Genomic DNA, 22,993 nt, shown 5'->3' on the forward strand with positions numbered 1-22,993 from the left:
TGTAAGGCAGGCAGCCTTCTCAGGTTTGTCCTTGTCAGAGGTCAAGCCTGAAATGTATCTTGAGCTAGGATGCCAAGTGAGGATTTTAATCCAGGGTGCCACTCTACAACTCTGGCTCAAGGAGGGACCTGTAACGAAGTCACCCACACCCACCTCCTTTCACCACTGGCCCAGAATGAGTCAGGGGATACTCCCAACCCCCCTCAAAATCTTCCCACTGGTCTGAGCAACTAGAAGAGCCCACAACTACACAGGCGCCGCAACTGACTGGCGTCTGGGCGGCATCTGCTGCCTCATCCATCTGGCTTATTGATTGTTTCTACTGTCTCTCCAATTTGACCCCTTGGCATATAAACTATTATTCTCATCTTCTTTATTAATCCTGACTCGTCATGATGTAAGTTAATGACCCAGCAGGGTTTTTTTCTTTTCTTTTTTCTGGCATGCCTGTGTCCCCAATGAGGAAAAGCAACAGACACCCTTTCCTTACTCTGAAACTGGAACAAATCTGCAGATTTCAAAATGTGACTTTTGCAATACATATTTCCTCTTCCCAGAGACTCCCAGCTCTTCTTTTTCTTTCCACACTGATTCAGCTAACAATGCAGGAATCGTGTTTGTAGGATTAGCAAACACACTTTTAAATACCCCACGGTTCTTCAAAAGAAAAGCTGAACTCAGCATGAATAAATTAAGAAAGCCAACAAACTAGCATACATGCATACCCCATGGGCACATTAAATCCTGGGTAGATACAACCAGAGGAGCAGAATACCTGGGCATGGTGCAAGCCAGTAAGGTGACTAGACGATCAGAATTATTTTTAAAAAGCTCATCTCTGGGACAAACAATACACAGAGTTACTGGAAGTTTATAATAGTGCCGAAACCCATTCAGTGTAATCCTGTACTCAGGGAAAACAGGGTGAGGAACTACTCTAATCAGGCCCTATTCTACAACCCTACCCTCTCCCACCAGTTGCCTCCAGGTGAAGCATGCTACTTTTCTTCTGAGCACATTGTGACTCAAATAAGCCATTCAACTGCAGCTGAGTCCCTCCCACATCTTCTTCTCCAGGCTACTTGTTATGTATTCTAGGGGGTACTGTGGGTTAGTTATTGTTTTTGAACCTTGGCAGCTCCTGTAGAATTGGGAGCAGCAACCGTGGGTGAAGTTTTTGCTAAGCCCTCACTTCTGTGTGCTGAATAAAGAACAGTTGTGTTTGAGGCCCGCTGATTCCTGCAGTCATTCCTACTACCAATACAACACTACTCTTAGCAGAAGCAGGAGGATAGCTACACACACAGGAGCCAAGGGCAAAAAAAGTATGCTGGCAAGACACGGGAGGGCCCCAGTTGCAACTGGACAGCCCCACCGAATGCCGAGTCAGTTGGTGCAGGAGAGCTGTAGCTGGGTTCTATGGGAGCCACTCCACATTCTGTTCTCTGTGAGGATTGTATCCAGTGTCTCTACCATCAATACTATTTTCTCCTTCTTCCCCTCCATGTTTCCTTCCTCAGACGGTCACCACACTTCCTTAGCATCTGCTGCCATGATGACTACCAAATCGTTTGGGAGCTTAGGTAGGCCATCCTCCAATAGGCGCCAAGGTCTCGGGTCACATCCGATGCCATCGTACACTGTGTTCTGAAGGATAACAAATGATTTCCCTTACTGTTATTAACCCCTGGCTCCAGACGGCTATTTTTTAATCTGGGTGTTAGAAGTTAATACCAACGTTAATGGCTTCCCATCTAAGGCCTTAATGGAAGCCACATGGGGGAACTAGGCCTACCATTAATATCTTTCAAACCGTGAACCTGAAATCTGTGCTTTTCTGCTCTTTCCCTTTCTGGCCTAAATCTATCCCACCATATAGAGTCATGAGCTGTATGCTTTGCTCAGGGTAATACAAAAATAAATAAATCCCTAACACGTAATTTAACATGTCAAGGACAGCTATCCTCAGTCCTTACCAAAGGTGCTGTGAATAGGCAGCACTGTGCTAAAGCAGGGAATCATGGTCCTTCTAAGTTCATGGCCACTGTCATTCTCTGGCAGGAGCTTCTATGGGGCTGCTCTTGCTGCAAAACTAACAAGGAATAAAGGGTATATATTGAAAGACTTCTATGCCTGCAGGCCTTGGTCACCTCACTGGCAGGACGCCTCTGCCCTATAGGAGGAGGCAGCCTGAGGTGGTGAAGACTGGATGCCATTAAAACCTGTAGGAGCTAGGGTCACAGTCCACTGGGAAGTGGAAGCCCCACTGAAACAAACTGAAGCATCTCAAGTAGGACTATTTCCATGTCAGTCAATGCTTCTTGAAGTAGCTATGCACCCAGACATATGACTGTGTGGGGAAAATAAGTGGACAGAGCTTGTATATCTAAACTGGGCTCTGCTGTTAGCAAAAAGACTATTTTTTCTCCCATTCAATTTTGAATTGTCAAACCCTCTGTCTCGCTATTTTTAAATATTATTGTTGCCACACAGCTGCTTTCCATAAAGCCACAAGAGCAAAGAAATATAACTTAAGAGCACAACCCTAGGGGACTGACACTCTATTTTATTTATTATTACATTTACATCCCACCTTTTTTCTTCCAAGGAACCTAAGGTGGCTATAGATGGGAGCCCTCAGTCTATCCTAGGCCCTGGCAGGCAGGGTAGGAAGTATCTCAATACTCCTACACAATCCCAGACACTAGAGAGACAGAGATATGAAAAAAGGAGAACAGTGCAGATTAGCAGGGCTTAGATCTGTGTCAGAGACTTACACCTGGATAATTTACAAACATGGGATTTAAAATCATTATTATCCCAATGATCAAGGATAATCTAGCCTTAGTCTGTAAAAGTAGGTGATGAGTATTAGGGAGAGGGCTGTACCTTTACTCACAGTCAGCTTATGATCACTAAATACTTCTCAGTTTGTAGAACAGCAGGGTTAGTTCTATAATACTTTTCTACTCCTTAGGTAATTAATCTTCATGCAACTCAGTAAGTATTCCCCCCAACTGAAAAGTCCTGAGACCTGGTTTACTTACACACACACACACACACACAGAAACGAATATCTCCTCCACTTGAAAAACAGCTCCAGCAAATGTGTTGGGAAGAACTTTGCACAGCCCTACTACAGACTGCATTTGCCCTCTACCTCCTCATCACCTGGGGGGTGAGCTCAGCCTGACCCTATCACCTGCAGTTCCAAATTGTTAGGACTGGATAATACAAATCCAGCTCTCCTTGCTCCAGATCTAATACAATACTCCATTCAATGGATTGTGCTGGCTTTATACTAGGAAGCATTCCTGTTCTCTTCCGAGAGTATTTGTATATGTTGCTTTGTGCAATGTAGGTGTGTAATGGTCATGATTCTGTACTGAATTTCTAAAATGCGGCCAATTCCCAAGGTTCTGAGGTGCATGCAGAGAGTTCAAACATCACAGTTTGTGTGTATGTGATGAACATAAGACATTTAAGTTGAACAAAATTTCACATTCAAAATGTGGCAAACTTTCAGACTCTAGATCTTAAAAATTATTGTCCTGCATTGGCTGTAGCAGACTCTGACCAGGTTCAGACAATCATCGGTGGGGGAAACAACACAGTGTTGGTTGTTTCCCCTACACACACCGCTTATGCAACCAAGATTACCCTAATTACCTGCATTGCATTGGCATGTCACCCAAACCCAGCACAGGTGTAGTTCATTTTCACCCACCTTTGCAGTATGGGTTGTAGGGTGGGTGAAAATGAACTACACCTCTGCTGCGCACCGGGTTCAGACAAGATGGCAACCCGCAATGCAGCATGGGTGATTAGGGTAATCCTGGTCAAGCAACTGGAACACACAGGAGAAACAACCAATGCCATGTTGCTTCCCCCCTGATCATCCAAATTCACCCTCTGAGTGAGGAGGCTAACCAAGAAGCAAAGTAATGAAGCAGGCAAAGATTCTAGCACACATGTTTCAGTCCCACAGGTTCAGGCTACGGCAGGAGGTCAAAGGTCAAAACACAGTTGGGTAGTCAGATACATTGAACAGTCAAGAAGCAGAGTCAAGAAGGAGACCAAGGGTTAGTAGCCCAGAAAGTCAATCGCAAGGCAAGATCCAGAAAACAAGGCACTGGAACTGATGCTATTCCAACATTGGCTAGGCAGACACTGAAGTGATTTAACAACAGAGCCTGGTGAGCCCCACCCAGAGCCCAGCTGCAGTATATTAGGGCTCCCTGGTCAGAGGCCTACTCATGCGCAGTCACTTTCTCCTGAGGAGTCCTTCTTTGCAAGTGAGCACTCCTTCTGAGGGGAGCCCTACTGGCCTGTTGCTTGAGGTGACAATGCCCCTGGGGGCCAGGGGGTTGCTCAGCCTCTGTCTTGGGGGAGAGTCCCCTCCCCAGGTGGGGATAGACCTGCAGCCATCTCCCCAAGGGCCCAGACTCCTCTTGGTCCGATGACAGTGGCTCATTTGAAGTGCCCTCAGTTTCTGGGAGCTCCAGCTCCAGTGGGGCATGACAATTATCAACATTTGCATCTGAAATTGAGAGTGATTTTTTTTTTTTTTTACCCACAACTTATGTCTTGTTCAGGAAAGTTGAGGCACTGTCATTAAGCACCAATTTGCCAAATTCAGTATTTCCATACTGCGCTTCCCCCCCCAAACTGAAATTATATAATGATCCAAACACTAGAAATCCCTTATGGGAGATGAGATGGTTTGGATTTTCTACACTGTTAAAAGTAATTCAGGCAAAACCCACAGTACATAAGTCGTTAAAAATAATTGATATGATCTAAGTAGCAGTATTATTGCATTTAAATATTCATAAATCAGTTGTCTTTATAGCTTTATGCAGCAAAACCATCAAGAGCTGAATTAACTATTAGGCGGAGTGGGTATCCCACTCAAACTGGGCTGCCTGAGCTCAGTAGAGTGCTCAGAAAGAGCACCTTGATCTGGTAAGCAAGCAGGCAGTCCTGCTCCCTGTGCTGGGCTCCTTTCAGGGCCAAACCAGACATGATAGGGTCCTTCCATGTTACTTTCCTCTCCAGGTTATTTTTTAAAAATCAAAAGCAGTCTTGGCAGGCACATAGCCTGTGTAACTGGAGGCAGAGCAGGCTGGGTGAAACTGATTGGCTCTTTCCACTCTGGTTGTTTTCAGCTCAAAATCATCCTCCCCAAGCTGTTTTTTCACCCTTGGAGGAAATTATATGGGGCAAGTGAATGAAAAACTCACTGGGGGTGAATTTTAAGCAGAAAAATGACTGGAGGAAAAACATTAAAACTTGATCATTCTCACTGTCCACAAGCCAAATAAAGACTGTGTGTGTGGTGTGTGTTTTTAACAGTACAGACGGGAGCACGTCATAACATTTCCAGGGCCACCTTCATTGCACAAGTCAGCTAGGAATGCTTGTACGGAGGCAATTCATATCTGTTAAAGGATGACAGTCAAGGTAATGGCCGTCTATTCTAAACCATCTGCCAGGCACTTGGCATGGCATCTGAACATATTTGTGAAAGCTAGGTTAAATGGACAATTGTGGTGGGATGGAGGGATGCATTATAGAGATGAGATGGACTTAAACCTCAGCCCATTCCTGCAGGCTAATTTGTTTAAGTGCTCATTACGGCGAGGGCCAAAAGGGCAAACAGAATTAGATATTATTTTAGTAGATTCAGGCTTGCTGCATGGAACAAAGATGGCTGGTTCATCATCTATCCAGAGGGAACACGTTCATTGCTTTTGGTTCAGCATTTGCCTCTGTGTTCAAAGTAAGCTCATGAATGGAGTCATGAGTCTTCTGCAATTCTCTATGAGGAGAGTAACATAAGATAATGTAGTACTTTTCTTCTTCTTTTTCTTTTTAAAGCAAGTTTTCAGCCCTCATGACTGGAGAGATGTTTAAAAATGTACCAGCACCACATGGACAGTTTTCCAGCGTTCAGGGGAGCTGAGCTACTATATTCCTGCATGGTTACTCTCCCTGTTTCATGGCCTCCTTCCTATAAAACCCCAAATACAATCCTCTCCTTTTATGAGAACCCCTTTTAATATAAGAGCCCTGCTGCACTAGACCAGAGGCCTCTGTTATGCGCATAATATCTATGTTCTCCTTTAAAACCAAGTACTTTGCCTCCCATGCAATGAATATGAACTTGAGCACAGTCCGGGAGAGAGCGCAGGACAGGAAGGCCTGGCGTGCTATGGTCCATGGGGTCACGAAGGGTCGGACACGACTGAACGACTGAACAACAACAACAACTTTGCCTCCCCATCTTTGCCCAGAGGCTGCTAGAATTAGCATATCAACATCTATACATGGTGTCCTTCTCCAACTCTCCGCTGTATCCATTTCTCCAGATGGCCCTTTGACCTTATCATGTTTTACACTAAGCTCATTACCTAGCTCTACCCTGCCCCATTTCAATGATCAGAAACATTTTTAGCCCTCTCCAGTCTGAATGATTCATCCTGGACTGGATGCTCCACAGATTCTGCCGGCTTTCCCCAGGGATCATTTTAAAAGCTGCTCTGCAACTTTTTTTATTTTAAGTGCCATTCTGGTTCAAGTGGACCCCAGTGCCTAACAAATCCACACACCCCCAGAAAACTAGTCTATGTCCCCAACCACCCTCACCAATCCAAATTCTACAAAAATTCAAATAGGATAAAAATAAAATACAGAATTTAAGAATGCTCTGGAACAACTGAAAAGTTTGCATAAATACTGATCTGTATAATGTACATTCTGAGCTTATAATTTGTAGCCATGCAGATGCAACGTAAACAGAAAAAGTTGATTTCAGGGAGATCTTCTACAAGTGGATCTGGCTGCCTACAAGTTAAGGATAGTAGACAATCTCACCATTGATTTTTTAATCACTTTTTAGAAACAGACTAAACTCAGTGAAGTTGGGCAGAGCAAACCTCAGATTATGCTGGGGGTCAGGGAAGGATGCACCACCACTACGCTAGCAGAACACCCACCATATCCAGTACACGCTTAGCCTGGAAGTGAAGAGGAAAGTGCACAACCAGGAAATAGAAAAACACTGCAAAAATGTAATAATCCCTGTCCACAGTGTTCATCTGGAAACTGCTAGTGCCCACCAATCAGGGACTGTGCCAGTGATGATGCCCAGATGACAGCCACACACAGCGGGAGCCAATGAGCTCGCTACGATGGGGACATGTCCCCAGCACACACCCCTGCATCATACCATGTACAGCGCCAAGCACCCCCACTGCATCAGCCCCAGTAACACAGCCAGCAATGACCTGCTACTGCCAAGTCCCCAGGCATCCATACAGGTAGGGACTTCAGTCCTCTTGTGCTGCTTACAAGCACCATTTTGGAGCACAACACACAAAGTGGAGGAAGGAGATGATACACAACACAGCACCCACATAGCTCCCAGGGCAGAAATCCTGCAGAGAGGCCTTGTCGCCTTCTCCTTTCTCCAGACCGCCCCCCCACCCAAGGCATCCCAGATCCCCCCTCAAGACATCCCAGATTCTCCCTCCCCCCGCCTCTGGTGGCAGCCTGATTCACTCCTGTCCAGCTGGCTAGAGGATGGAGAAGTCCTTGTTGCTTTCTCCCTTCCCCAGCCATCCGTCCCTGTGACAGCCCGGATTTCCCCCCACCCCCACCCCCAGTGACAGCCCCAATCACTGTCAGGGCCACAGGGCCAAAACAAACATTACTTTAGATCTGTGCCTCACAACTATGACTTTTGTTCAATCTCACTCTACAGTAAGTTCAGGGCCCCTAATCCAGATCTTTAAAGTCCCCCTACACCCACATTACAGTCCCAATCCAAATTGGGAGTAAAAATAGGGGGAAATATAGCTGCTAGCCACAGATTTAAAGTAATGTATTTCACATAATACTAGAACCCGAGGTCGTCCCATGAAGCTTATTGGTGGGAGATTCAGGATGGATAAAAGGAAGGACTTCTTCGCACAGCAGATAGTTCAATTATGGAATTGGCTACCACAAGACATAGTGATGGCCACCAATTTGGATGGTTTTAAAAGGGGGTTAGACAAATTCCTGGAGGAAAAGCCTATCAATGGCTACTAGGCTGGGGAACATGGGTGGGAGGGTGCTGTAGCACTCATGCCCTGCTTGTGGTTTCCTGGCTGACAGCTCATTGGCCACTGTGTGAACAGAATGCTGGACTAGATGAACACTTGGTCTGATCCAGCAGGGCTCTTCTTATTTTCTTAATGACTGTTTTAGCCCACAGCACTCCCTGGGACAAGGATTCAAGACTGACCCATAGAGAGAAAAGATTTCTCTGCCAACCAGCCAAAAGAGACACACTAGAAGGGGGCACCAAGACAGACATTGACCACAGCCGCCTCCAGTGGCCACTGCATAGGACAGGGGGCTGTGAAGCAGGAGATGGGCATTTGAGCTCCACCGGGGGGTGGGGAGCATGCTCCCCCTGAGGGTTGGTGCTCTTCCAGTTATGAACAGCTACTGCTTTATAGAGGTCAGGTATGGGCTGCATCGAAACAAGATGGGGGATACTTGGCTCAACAACACTACAAACGAGAAGGATCTTGGAATTGTTGTAGATCACAAGCTGAATATGAGCCAACAATGTGATGTGGCTGCAAAAAAGGCAAATGCTCTTTTGGGCTGCATTCATAGAAGTATAGCTTCCAAATCATGTGAAGTACTAGCTCCCCTCTAATCAGCACTGGTTAGGCCTCATCTGGAGTACTGTGTCCAGTTCTGGGCACCACACTTTAAGAAGGATACAGACAAACTAGAGAGGGTTCAGAGGAGGGCAATGAAGATGATCAGGGAACTGGAAACAAAGCCCTATGATGGGAGACTGAAAGAACTGGGCATATTTAGCCTTGAGAAGAGTGAGGGAGATATGATAGTGCTCTTCAAGTACTTGAAAGATTGTCACAGAGAAGAAGGCCAGGATCTCTTCTTGATCATCCCAGAGCGCAGGACACGGAATAATGGGTTCAAGTTACAGGAAGCCAGATTCCGGCTGAACATCAGGAAAAACTTCCTGAATGTAAGAGCAGTATGACAATGGAACCCATTACCTAGGGAGGTGGTGGGCTCTCCCACACTGGAGGCACTCAAGACAAAGCTGGACAGCCATCTGTCAGGGATGCTCTGACTTGGATTCCTGCACTGAGCAAGGGGTTGGACTCGATGGTCTTATAGGCCCTTTCCAACCCTACTATTCTGATTCTGTGATTTGTATTATTACATTTATATCCCCTTTTTTTCGTCTTGCAAGCAACCCAAGGCAACTTATATGACCTTCCTCATCTCCATTTTATACTCACAACAACTGTGTAAGGTAGTTTACGCTGGGAGTCAGTGACATCCCCAATGTCACCCAGCAAGATACATGGCCAAGTGGAGTCTAGAACACAGATCTTCTGAGTTGCAGTCTAACACTCTAATCATGACAAACACATTTGTGTTAATATATCTATATATTAACACAAGACATAAATCAATCAGATAAAAATAACAGCAACAAATAAAAATAACATTAAAATAGTGGCAGCAGATAAAACAGTTAAAGCACCAAAAATCATCCCAAAGCCAACTGGAAAAAAGGTGCTTAAAGCCCGCCTAAAAGCCAAAAAGGAGGACCCAAACATATTTCCCTTGGAAAGGTATTCCAGATACGTCGGGGCCACTATAGAAAAGGCCCAGTCCCTGGTACTAAGAGGCTAACAGTCCTTGCTGACGGACGAGGGAGCAGGGCCTCAGATACGGACCTTAAGTCAAATTCACTTCATCCCATAGGCAGCAGAGAAGCTTTTTAATATACCAGCATGCCAAATAAAAAGAAAGATGGAGAGAGGACCTGGCTGACTGCAGCTTGTTAATTTATCTTTCCCGAAGGGAGGGAGAATCTGTCACAGGGTCCAAAGACCAGCAATGCTCAGAGACTGATCAGTGCAAGAGACTTTGGGGTCTAATCAAGCATGTTCCAGAGTTACAAGAATTGGATAAAGTCATAAATCTGTCCACAGCTCAAGGAAATGGGGGCAATTAAGCCTGCAGGTGTGTATAATTGTCAAATTGATGATCTCTATAAATCAGCAAGGTCTTGAATGTGGCAGGCTTAGTTCGGCTGGGAAACAGGCTCCTTCCAAGAGAGACTCCAAAGCAGCAGGAGGTCACTCGCCTGTGGAAAGCAAAGCACGGAGAGAAATCCGTTTCACCTTCACTGAGCCGCCTCCTTCCGCATTCATTGCAATCAGTCTCTTAGCAGCAAACTATGTCAGGGACTTCAAGGAATTGGCAGAAAGAGATGACAGATGTATTTCTTAGTGGTTAAAGTTAGGCATGCCCTGATTTCTGATTTCCAACTTCCAATGTTAAAACCACATTATTTGTTGTGGTAGGTAAGTGCCCGACTAGGCAGCAAGTTTGAGGTTATGATCATAAAAATGCAGACAGGATGCACAGTTAAGTCACATTGTGCACGCTGTTCTCAAAAGTGATTCAGTTCTGCATTATACTGCTCAGAGAAATCTGATTTTCAATGGACAACATGATACACAGTTAAGGCTACTGCGGATGATGATGACAACAATATTATTATCCCAGGGCATAGTCTGAAGGCATGTGAGGCAGCCACCTTGCTGAAGCTAAGCAGGTTTGGGTCTGGCCAGTGCTTGGAGAGGGACCATTTGGGAACCACATATAGCCTCCTTGAGTTCCATAATGGAAGAAAGGTGGGATATAAATGTAATAAATAAATAAAGAAGTTGCTGCTGTTGTTATTAAACACACATGTGATGTGGATCTATGTTATGAAAACAGCACATCTACTTTTGTGGATATATGTCCCAAAACCCATGCCTGCAGATAGGGGTGGATGAATCAGTCTATTTCTCATCGGAGTCAGTTTCACATACATTCATTCAGAAGCCTCTGCTGTCCCATTTCTGCATCCATCTGCATTTTTCAACTACATAAAAATTGGTGTTACTTCCACAAAATATGCATTTTGTATACATTTAATCCTAAAATATGCATTTTATATGCATTTTGATACATTTTTTGAGCAGAGAACTACATTGTGCAATTTAGAGAAGTGCAAAAACTGAAGGATAACCACATTCCAATCTGCATATTGGTCTGGGAAGTGTGAATCAATTTGGTTTGCTTAAAAATACGGACCAAGCAAAATCCTCCAGCACTGCTATGTGCAGGAAGGAAAAAATATTTTTGGAAATAAAGGGGCAGGTTTTCCACCACCCTAGTTACAGCCAGGTTTCCAAACTTCCATATACAGTTCCCATCCTCATATCCCATAATCAGAACCCAAGATAAGTTATACTTGCGTGACATGAGACTGATCTCCCAGTCTAACCATTTCTTATGGGAAAGAGAAATATACATGACTGCTACCTTGCAGATGAGCACAGAGAAGTTAAAGCCCAAGTAAAATGTTACCAGTCCATCTCACCAGACATGCCTAGTCACAGGGCAACCTGAAATGTGTGTGTGCCATCAGCTGCTCACTGAGAAGGAAGTGCAGTTTGCCCTGGGCACATGGGCAACTGACCACTTGCAGGGCCATGTCTTTTCAAAGAAGGTCCCACCAATCCTTCACAGAAACATTCTCACAGCTAGTGCCCGTTTGGGCGCTTTGAAACACTATGCCAGATTCAACCGCACAGCTCAGGAAAGGTTCATACCAATCAACCTTAAGCAATGAAAGTTTATGAAGACTCTGTGCTTGCTAGATTAAAGGTCCTTAACAACATACTGCTCTATGCAAGTGCGTGCTTGCATAAACCTGTCCAATTCTGCAGCATTCAAACTCACCCAAGGCCATTCGGGCAACTCACAAATGAGCAGATCTTTAAGACAAAGTACACCTTACACTACAGTGGGGGGTAACAAAACCCGGTGGCCCCTTCTCTTTTGCAACGGAGAGCTTAACTCCCCATGTGCCAACCACTTTTCCACCAAAATGTCCCTCCCAGCTGCTTTTACCCTACAGAGATTCCTCATAATTGTGTTCCCTCCCTCTGCTGCTTTACATCTGATTGGCTCTCAGATAATACTTGTCAAGTCCCTCAGGTTCTGAGACTGAGACAGTTAAGAAAGGGAACTGGTTTACTGCTCAATAGTGTTTCCATTGGAAAGCACAGAATGTGCCTATATCCAACATATTCAGCAGACCTTTGAGAATCTTTCAATAGGAAAGCTGTTTCTAGCCCACATAGTGCCAGATATATGTTTAGAAGTAGAGTGTCTACTAAAAGTGCTGGCTGTAATCCAGCCATGTGGTGCACACCATGGGTTGTATCCAACATTAGTCCTACACTGAAATGAATGGGACTTAAGTTAGACAAGCATTGGATGCAACTCCAGATCCGCATGTGCAGCGGTATCCATCAGGCCATTTTTCCTTCATCAGTTCCTTGTTGAACTAGGGATGTACGAAACTCCCCTTACCTGGCTCCGCCGGGTTCCGATGGGGGGGGGGGAGGCACTCCATCCCTCCTCCCGGAATCCTGGCCGGCCGGCTCCGCTCCGCGGGGATTCTGCAGAGCCGCTGGCCAGCTCCGCCAGCAGCTGGACATCCGGCCGCTGGCTGGCAGGGACGTGAATGGCGGCGGCTCTAGCCGCCGCTGTTTGCATCCCTGTAGTCAGCCATGATAGGCTACATAAAGACTTACGTAGCCTATCACATCTGGCTTAAAAAAACAACAACGCACGTACGCAAATGCCGGCATCTACGGCTGCCGCCATTTGCGTTCCTCATTTTTGGCTGTCTTAGTCTACGTAAATATTTACGTAGACTAAGATGGCGAAAATAAGGGGGAACGCAAATAGCGTCCGCTACGCTATTTGTGTTCCCCTTATTTTTGCCGTCTTAGTCTACGTAAATATTTACGTAGACTAAGACGGCCAAAAATGAGGAACACAAATGGCGGCGGCCATAGCCGCCGCCATTTGCGTACGCGTGTTTTTTTTTTTAAAGCCAGACATGATAGGCTACATAAGTCTTTACGTAGCCTATCACGTCTTGTTAAAAAAAACAAAAAAACAACCACCCGACAAGACTGCAAATGGTGGCGGTGGCAGCCGGTCGGAAGACCAGCCGCAGCTGCTGCCGCCGCCGAAGCTGCCGCAGCCCAAAAGATCCGCCCCAGGTAAGTCTCATCCCGGGGGGGATATGCGGGGGGGCCGCAGGCCGTTCCGCCACAGATTTTGGGGGGTCGAATGCACTGGCATTCGGCCTCACCGAGATCCGTGGTGGAATTCTCTGCTATCCCTATGTTGAACCTTCAAGTCACTTCATACTACGTTTCCTTGAGTTAAAATCTTAGATCAGAAGCTTGTGGGAAGAACTAATGCAAGACCCCAGCTGCAATACCAATTGTATAGTATGGGACTTGCGCAGCCAGAGCAGATCTTGGAAAGACTTTTATGGTTCAGGGCAAAAATTTATTTTAGTCTTCACAGTTCCTTATCCATCCACATCAATCCCAAAGCCAACTTCCCTACCCTTGCTTATATTCCATGAATCTTATACCATCCTCCCTTCTATTAGCCCACTATTCTGCAGTCTGAATCTAACTTAGCATGGACAATTCTGTCTTTACAAGCAATCTTCACTGTCGGTGCTGGCTTTATGTATAATAAATGGAATTCTATTTATTAGATCAACTATCATAGCTCCTTCTCCAGGAACCCCCACCAAAGGAAGTAAGGTAGGTGGCTACTAAGAAGAGGGCCTTTTTGGTTGTGGCACCCCGGTTATGGAATGAGTTCCCCAGAGAGGCTGACCTGGCACCTACATTGTGGTCTTTTCAACACCAGGCAAAGACCTTATTTTCCCAGGCATTTTAGTCTTTCAGTTTCTGTTGTTTTAAAATATGTTACTATATTTTAAATCTTTGCACAGCCGCTAGGTTTTATTTTGGTTTTTATTTTTCATTTTGGTTTTATACTGCAGTTTTAAACTCTTATGTTTTATCATACATTTTATGGTTTTAATTGTTGTGAACCACCCAGAGAGCTTCAGCTATTGGATGGTATAGAAATGTAATAAATTAATAAAAAATAAATTGTATTATATAGCACAGGCCTGCACAAGTTATGACTGACCAAGCCAGATACAGCCCAACAGGGGCACAATAATCCTCCTGTTTTAGCTGCCTTCCAAGCTGACCAGTTGTATCTGACTTGATCGGTCACAAATTGGGCAGTGCTGATACAGCATTTGCAAAAAATATTCTGCTCATCGTAAACTTATAGAATTTGGACCTTCAGGTTATGAGAATAGAACTAGCTTGTACATACATGTTCATCACTGGATAACTGCAACACTGAGCAATGATTAGAATGTGCAAGTGTAGAGTTGGACACGACTCAACGACTGAACAACAACAACAACCATTACAGATCTAACATCAGGTCAACATCAAACACAGTGCTTTTCAATGGAGTCAGTTCAGACATTCGGCTATGAGTCAAGAAGTCTGGAGAAATCAAGTGATCCTCATGCATGTATGAATGAGCTCTCAGGCTACAGGTTTTTAGCTTGTAGTAAGTTATGATCTTTCTTATATAATGGACCAAAAGGTAAGACTGGCAGGTGACAAGACACCTGAAACCTTCTTTACAGCATGTCCCTGACAATCTTGGCAATATCCTTGCTGGTTACTCCAAAACAAAAGGAATGTCGCCATAAAGAACCCCAATGGCAGGCCTTCTCTGTAGCAATACCCACCTCTGCAAAACCCTTACCCATGCAGAAAATATGGCATTTTTCAAATGCATCTTAAGAACGGACCTTTTCACCCAGGCTTTCCCTGGGCTGTAACCACTGTTGGGTTTTACATGCTACTTTTAGACTTTGATTTTTTATATTATGTTTTATAACGTCGTATTTTATGGTTTTAATTGTTGTGAACTGTCCAGGGAGCCTCAGCTGTTGGGCAGTATAGAAATGTACTTAAATAAATAAATAAAATTATTACACTGAAACGATGCGAGTTTCCCTTCTCATTTTTTGTGGGGGGTCTCAGAAACAAACTAGTCACTTTTGTCTCTACTCTTCTCCTTTAGTCAAGTTTACATTATTCCAAGAATAGCTAATAGAACATAGGGACATACATATGTAAATATATAGGAACAATATTTTCATTTATCGGAATCATTTCCATAGCCACATTTGAAAAGTGGCCTAAGGATTTTGGTGTGTGCGCCTTAATTCCATCTCTTGCGAAACCTATAAAATGGGTCATATTTTCTTCTGCTTGTTAGGAAGGAAGGAATCTCTTGGGACTGCTTCCAGTGCTCAGTAATATCAGCTGAAATATTGCAATGGACTTCAATTGACAATTTTTTTAACCCATTCCAGCTGCCACTAATACCAGTTCTTAGAGATTTCAGCAGAACTGGGTTCAGCCCCAGCTTTCCCTTTGAGAAAACCAAGCTTTGAAATTTGAGCAGATAGAACTCACATAGAACATTTCTCAAGATCAATGCTGAATTTCTAAGACAAGGGGTGACCGGGTTGCAAACTGGTTATCTGTCTGGATTATCTACTTAAATTCATTCCTCCTTTAAAGAAAAAAAATCTAAAGTTGGTGCACTGTTTTTTAAACATCCCTCTTCTTTCCTTCTTTCTTTCAAAAGGGTATTTTGGAGCCTAAGCTTTCTCAGCACAATTTTTTGGTCAGGAAGGTAAAAGCACAGGAAAGTGATTTTAAATCAAGCATATGCAATTGATTCTGCCTCAGCCATTTCTCATCAAGCAAGCGAAAGAAAAAAGTGCTGCCTGAAGAACAGCTCAGTGTAAATGGAAAGCTTGCATTCCCTTCCATCAGCACAAGGTAGAAAGCCATCATTACCTTCCTGCTAGGTGTCTCTCATTCTCTGCCCCACATGTCCCATTGTTCCCTTCTCCTGCAGCTGCCTTCAAGACCCTTCTGACCCTTGTCTTGAAGTTCTGAAATTGCTTCTACTTCTTTCTCTGTCAAGCAGCCAATGCCCTCTTCCACAAAGTCTCTCCCCTGTAACCCCAGAGTTACCTTCCCCAAACTTCAGAGCCTTCTGCTAACAGTGAATCATCTTTTACTACAACTCTGTCCTCTCTGGATTTCTTACACCCTTATCTTATCCCACCAGTTCAACTGCAATAGCAAAAGCAAATATTCAAGACATTCCAGCAACGGAGGCTGCATTTGAATGCCAGACAAGTGGGCCTCAGCCAAAGCTTTTAAAATGCGATGTACAGGTTACTGCTGTATTTTGCCAGTAGCCAGGACCCAGGCCTACATATGGGATCCAAAGGAAGGTTTTTAAATAGCCCCTTTCCAATTTACCGGCAGCAAGCAAGAATGTTCTCTTACCAGAACCTGGGAGCCAGAATCACATCAAGGACCACACACATCACTCTTCAGCTAGTAGGAGAGGACTAACAAGTGGGTCATAACCCCCGCCACATACACACATCTGACTTGAAGCAGTGGCAACAACGTAATTTATTCCCCCTCCCCTGGATCTCTCTCTCTCTCTGCAGTTTTTTGGGTGCCTGTATTTTAAGAAAAGGAGAAAGAGAATAGAAAGGGGAGGCAGAGAGAGAGGGAGAGACCTTGAAATGCAAAGGAGAGCAAAGCTTCTTTACCACCCATAGTTGTACAGAAGAGATATTTTAGCAGATGACACTTTCCCCGAACTCCACATGACAAGCCTCACCTACCCAAATTCCTGAAGAGGGGTACAGAAGCCTTCTTTGTACCTGGCCATCCACCATCACATATAAAAAGGGGTGGGGGGCTGATTTTAACAGTGAAATTGAGCATGCAAGTGATGGGAACTGGGCCCTGCCTGTGCCCACAACTTGCCACCATCATTCTCCGCAAGTAATTGTTGTCCAGGTAAAGCCACTTCCAGTTTTTGGAGCTCAGCTGAAAAGTGTCTGCAGAGCAGAGGTAGCAGGAAGGAATGTGGCAGGGGAGGGTTTAGCTCCTCTCACCTACATGTGCTTTTGGCTCTAAAAATTGGACCTGCCCCATTCCTTCATATGCAATTAGGGTAGTTCCTTATTTACATGCACAGAACACCTCCCATCGCATCTAATTTGGCCCTTGGAGTCAAGTGAGTCGAAGCCTGAGCATTATTCAGAAGTGTTGTAAGACTTTTATTTTCAAAAAATTAGGGTGGTTTTTAGTGGTGAGTTCTGGAATCTTATTATGGGTGCAATCCACTGGGAAACTCTCTTGCACAAACCCCATTGAAAAGAGTGAGAAGTGCGCAAGCACACTACTATAGTTTGGGATTTCAACTTTAGTGGTATTTTAAACACCACATTTTTAGCCTACATACTTTGAAGGGGGGGAATTCACCTATACATGCATGCCAACATGTAGACATCCTCTGATTTACAAAGCTGCTCTTGTTGCCAATCCCCAAGCCTACTCATACACTCATCTTTTGTAAACCAGACCCCAATGTTCTAAGCAGCAACCTGTCCCTCTCTCACAGCTCCAACCTACACATCCCTTGACTACTCATACCTCCTTCTGTTCTGGCCACCACACCTGAAGCTACCAAAGAAACACATAATGTGCAAAAAAATTCCATCATTGCATCCCAAAGAAAGCATGTAACTTTAGCAATTTTGGTTGTAACTGGAGCCCATCTACACCCGGCTTTTACTCTGGGGCAGGTGCGAGTCGAGGTCCCTCGTGATAGATGACACAGTCGCCACTTTGCAGCTATCTATGGTTTTCGCCCGGAAAATGCAGAGTTCCAAGGAATCGTTTTGTTGCGATGTTTTTCTTTGCTACAGGTTTCCCCAAGCTTGTGAACCACCTGTCCCTTCCCCAAACCGACTTCGCATTTTGCAGTGGGCGTGTTGTAGGCATGTGCAGTGCCTCCCCCCATCTCTTTACTCCCCCCCATCCCTTCGCAGCTGTGCAGTTACAGAGGCACAGAGAGCGTTTTCATCTATTTAATAACACTTGCGCACATTTTTGCAGCTTCACATCTTCACAACGGTTGCTTTTGGACTCAGTACTCAAGGGCGGGGGGGGGGACAACAGGTCTTGGGGGAGAAATAACGTCGCTCCAGCCACATCGCCTCCAGGCACGTACCGCTCATGCTTGTGAGTGCGAACCATCGCGAGAGTCTCAGGCTGGGGAACTGACAAACTGATGATACAGAAATGAAGGAGCACAAAACACCCACTTTTTACCTAAAAAGGGATGGAAAGACACAGCAGAACCCCTCAAATACAAAACAGCCACTGAAGTGTCGAACCCCCACACTCACGAGACTGCACAGCTGCGCATTTCAGTATAATGGCAAAAAAAGAGCATGGCGAGTCTGTTAGGGAAGTGCGCAGTACATCGCGAGTGTATTGCGGGGCATGCTGATTCGAAGCCGCATTGCGCAGTTGCAATGGGGTGGGGGGGTGAAGCATGTGCCATGTAGATGGGGCCTTGCATATTAAGAGACTACATGCTATTGGCAAAAAATTCATTTGGGCACAGGACTTCCTGTTCCTGTGAAATCTTTCTTTCTAGAGTATTATTCTTTCACAGTATGGATGTTTGTATCACTTCAGTCCAGATATTCAACAGCATAAGGTCTTCATTGGGTGTTAATTAACATTGGACACATGTTTTTTACTGACACTTCATCTTTATGCTAAACTGCAGCCATACGCCTTCAGGCTTGTTTTTTTTTTTAAAAATACTCCGCATACCCTGTGATACAAGTTCTAAAGGTCACAGGGAAGCCTCGCTCACTTCTTGTTCATATTAAGTGAAGCACTAAGTGCCTTTTGGGCATGGAATCAAAGCTCCATTGAAGAGGAGTCACACAAGATTCCAGTTTTCCTAGATCCTAAAGGCGCAGCAGCCCTTTAGAGAAAAAGGAGAGTTGAAGCAAGAGGGGAAAATGTATGTTTTCTATCCAAGCTCCAGGATGACTTGATTATTAGAAAAGTTAGGAAGGAAACATTTTCACAGTCTGTGCTCCAATGTGGCACATGACATGTTCCTCATAATGGCCAAGCCACTCGTACACTAGCGGGAATTTAGTAAACTTGTTCTAGTCATTCCGAAAAGGTCTGAAGGGAGGCAGTTGTACAGCTCTCCTTTGAAATGTGGGTCTTGAATTTTACCACACAGCTGAAGCCTGCACTTCATCAGAGAGCAGTTCTCAACTCTTTTTTCTTTTCTTTTTTACTAGCCTGTTCTTGGGCCTTTAAATAGCAGCTTGATCTTCAGACATTAACAGGGGATGATGCTCACCTCCAGGTTGTGAAATGACCTGCTTGCTAATTTTTGCAGATCAAGCAAGCTGCTAAATGCACAGGAACAACAAAGGACAAGTAATACCTCACATGGAACAAAATGCTGGGCTGTGGGAATTTATTTTCCCCTTCCCTCACTTGAATGAGCACAGAGGAGCTTTCCTGTAGCAGTCTAGAACAAGGATCTATGTTTGTAGAATGAAAGCTGAATTTATATAATACTAATACACACACATTATCTTTTAAAATTCCAAAAAAGAGATTCGGCACTCGACTTATGCAACATCTTTTCCTTTTTAAATATGTATTGCAAATAATAAAATCACATATTAAAGAAACACAAATATGTAATATTTTTTAGCCTGTAAGAAAGAAACTTACCCATACAATTCAGAACAATGTTCTGACCCAAATTGAAATGTTACAATTTTGTGAGAGACAAAGATAAAATATATTTTATTGCACCAATGCAAGTCGAAATGTGTATATGCAGCCTTTCACGTTTCAAAGAACTCTTCATCAAGGGGGCTGAAACTGGAACGCTTACTCCCAAGTTGTTCTTGTTTTCAAATAAAAAAAATAAAAACAAACAAAAAACTAGGGCACAATCCAACCAAAGACAAGTTGAGCACTTTTAAGTTCCACTAAGTTCAGTGGGGGAAAGTAAAACACATTCTTATGTTTGCTGTTGTAATTTAAAAGTACTTAAGTTTGGCTCAATGGTGCTCCATCTATTCTATCCCTTGAGATGACCACAGTAACCACTATCTACTGAACTTACAATATTGTGGCATTTTTCTCTTATGCAAAGGGAGGGCTCTATGTGGCTACAATGACTTGGAGGAGGAGGTGCAGGGAATGCTGATAAAATTTGCAGATGACACAAAATTGGGAGAGGCAGCTAATACTTTGGAAGACAGAAACAAAATTCAAAGTGATCTGGATAGACTGGGGTGCTGGGCTGAAAACAACAGAATGACATTTAATAGGGACAAATGCCAAGTTCTTCACCTAGGAAAAAGAAACCAAAGGCACAGTTACAAGATGGGGGATACGTGGCTCAACCACACTACACGCGAGAAGGATCTTGGAATTGTTGTTGATCACAAGCTGAATATGAGCCAACAATGTGATGTGGCTGCAAAAAAGGCAAATGCTCTTTTGGGCTGCATTAATACAAGTATAGCTTCCAAATCCCGGGAAGTACTAGTTCCTCTCTACTCAGCACTGGTTAGGCCTCATCTGGAGTAATGTGTCCAGTTCTGGGCACCACACTTTAAGAAGGATGCAGACAAGCTGGAGAGTGTTCAGAGGAGGACAACAAAGATGATCACAGGACTGCAAACAAAGCCCTTTGAGGAGAGACTGAAAGAACTGGGCATATTTAGCCTTGAGAAGAGAAGACTGAGGGGAGATAGGATAGCACTCTTCAAGTACTTGAAAGATTGTCACGGAAAAGAAGGCCAGGATCTCTTCTTGATCATCCCAGAGTGCAGGACATGGAATGATGGGCTCAAGATACAGGAAGCCAGATTCCGGCTAAACATCAGGAAAAACTTCCTGAATTTTAGAGCAATACGACAATAGAACCAATTACCTAGGTAGGTGGTGGGCTCTCCCACACTGGAGGCATTCAAGATGAGGCTGGACAGCCATCTGTCAGGGATTCTCTGACTTGGATTCCTGCATTGAGCAGGGGGCTAGACCCGATTATCTTGTAGGCCCCTTCCAACCCTACTATTCTATGATTCTATTTTTTCTCTGTGGGGACAAAAAGCAATTGGGGGCATTTTTAGTGGAAGAAAGAGCACAACAGGAAAGGGTTAAGAATCCACCCCATGGTAGGCTTCTGCTTGACACAGCTTGGTAAAATTTACCACATGCAGTCTAATCCCTGTGGCAAATGCAGTCTCTGGCCCACACTACAGATCCTTGTTGCAGGAATAAGGCAGTGATTTTCCGACTGGGTTGTGCGGAACTCTGGGGTTCCTGGAAAGCTTCCCTTCACAGGGAAGATCAGTAATGGTGGGCAAACATCCCTAAAAGGCAGCCAGAGGTGGAGTGTTGGGTGTGTTCTAGGCTGTACTCCCAGTTTATGGGGGGCAGCAGTAGCTCAAGAGGTCTGGACATTGCCATGTGCAAACTTGTGCAACAGCACATGCTTCAGAACCTCTGGCAATTTGCTGGGATTTCAAGACAAACCTGCATGAGTTCTATGGCAGATGAGTCCAAGTGAAAACAATTATTTGAAGATAGGCAGTTTGGGAAACACTGGAAAAAGGGATAAGCAAGGGTTTGCTGAGCATGTACTTTGAAACTCTCCCCACAACTTAAGTTTGATCCCAGCGGAAGCTGGTTTTCAGGTAGCTGGCTCAGGTCGACTCAGCCCTCCATCCTTCCAAGGTCGGTAAAATGAGTACCCAGCTTGCTGGGGGAAAGGTAGGACTGGGGAAGGCAATGGCAAACTACCCCACTATACAGTCTGCCAGGAAAACGCCGAGGACAAACGGCGTCCCTCTAGGGGTCAGTAATGACTCAGTGCTTGCACAAGAGGGACCTTTCCTTCCTACTTAATCGCTTTCTTCACATTCCATTGTTTCTGTTTACAAAAACTGCTGCCTGCCCTGAGCCTCCAGGGATAGAGGGGGTTATCTATCTAAGTAAACAGAATAAAATAAAATTTGTCAGCCCAGTGCTGAAAACAGCTGAGGGCTATATCGTTTCCTATGGGAGCCCAATGCTTTCTTTATGATAATTATTCAAACTCAAGAGACATTACCTGCAAAAGCACGTATATTAAGATGACAGCTATATGTGAAAGTCTAAATCAATGTTCCCCAGATGAAGACTTGCCTCTGATTGGAAGAGCCCATCTTTTTTCCTGCCTCTGCCAAACCTTGTTTCTGGCAAAAGCAAGGTTGCCCGTCACTATAAGTACATTATAGCAGTGGGATCCAGAGATGAATGCTAACTCCCTCCTATAGTCCAATCATCTGGAAATTCCCAGCACAGAAAAAGTATTTCTATTCTGCTTCATGTCTCAGGATCCTTTCAGTCTGCTTATGATTCTAAAGATGGTGGCTGTTCACTCATCACATGACACAGAAATAGCAACTGTGGGCAGTATCCAAAAAGGCGCATACGCCCTTGCGATTCTTTTGCAAACAGCTGCAGTTTCCATCTGTGTCAGTATTGGTACTACAAAGAATGAGGATTATTGACCAAAGGCATGGAAGTGTCCAATTATGAGTCAGCAGATGGCTAATATGCCTTTTAATCTAGGATAATCCCCATTTAGTCATGAAGCTTACCAAATGACCTTGGGCCAGAAACTATCTCTTGCTTGACCTACCTCACAGGGTTGCTGTGAGGATAAAATCGGGGGGTGGGGTGCCATATATTTTTATGAACCACCCAGAGAGCTTTGGCTATTGGGTGGTATAGAAATGAAATAAATACATACATACATACATACATACATACCACCCTGAGCTACTTAAAATCATAAACCCGATTTCAAAAACATAGTGTATCTTGTGGCATTCACTATCACAAGATGTGGCAATGGCTACGAGCTTAGGTGGCTTTGAAATGGGATTAGAGTAATTCATGGAGGATGAGTCTGCCAATACTTATTTACTATCCACAATATCTAAATGGAATGCCATTGTAGAGGAAGTATTACTCCAAAC

General features: G+C 44.4%; 1 protein-coding gene across 2 annotated transcripts in view; it reads right to left on the reverse strand.

The window, feature by feature from the left end:
• ASTN1 (astrotactin 1) overlaps positions 1–22,993 on the reverse strand; it is a 306,422-nt gene that overhangs the window by 214,640 nt on the left and 68,789 nt on the right. The window lies entirely within an intron of this gene.

The sequence above is a fragment of the Heloderma suspectum genome, chromosome 4 (assembly GCF_057233095.1).
Source record: "Heloderma suspectum isolate Gila_16-S chromosome 4, 16-S_ref, whole genome shotgun sequence".
Classification (NCBI taxonomy): domain Eukaryota; kingdom Metazoa; phylum Chordata; class Lepidosauria; order Squamata; family Helodermatidae; genus Heloderma; species Heloderma suspectum.